The following is a 415-nucleotide window of genomic DNA, read 5'->3' on the forward strand; positions in this document are numbered from 1 at the left end:
TGCGGGCATCTGGGGACCGGGTGGACTGAAGCCCAGCCCGGGGGAAAGCTGCGGCGTGGGGAAATCATGCCTGCGTGGGGCTGCGGCACCGGCCAGCGAGCGGGGAGCGCAGCTGCGGTGAGGATTTCCCAGTAAACATTTGGGAAGGGGATGGTGCTGCTTTTGGCTTTGGTCCCACTGGCACCTCCATCTAATTGCGCATTGCCGACATGAACACGAGGTGTCTCTTCTTGCACGGGACGGAGAGCAGCAGCCCAGGTGATGGAGAGGAGCCATCCCGGGGAGCAGCGGGACCGTTCCTGGATGGCAGGTAGGACCCAAGTCGTCTCTCGGGGGCTCGGTGGGTGGGCTGGGGGAGGCGAGGGGCTCCCCGGGGCGGGGGCATCAGCGCAGGAAGGAGGTGAACTCCCCCCTC

The sequence above is a fragment of the Phaethon lepturus genome, unplaced genomic scaffold, assembly GCF_000687285.1.
Source record: "Phaethon lepturus isolate BGI_N335 unplaced genomic scaffold, ASM68728v1 scaffold23090, whole genome shotgun sequence".
Classification (NCBI taxonomy): domain Eukaryota; kingdom Metazoa; phylum Chordata; class Aves; order Phaethontiformes; family Phaethontidae; genus Phaethon; species Phaethon lepturus.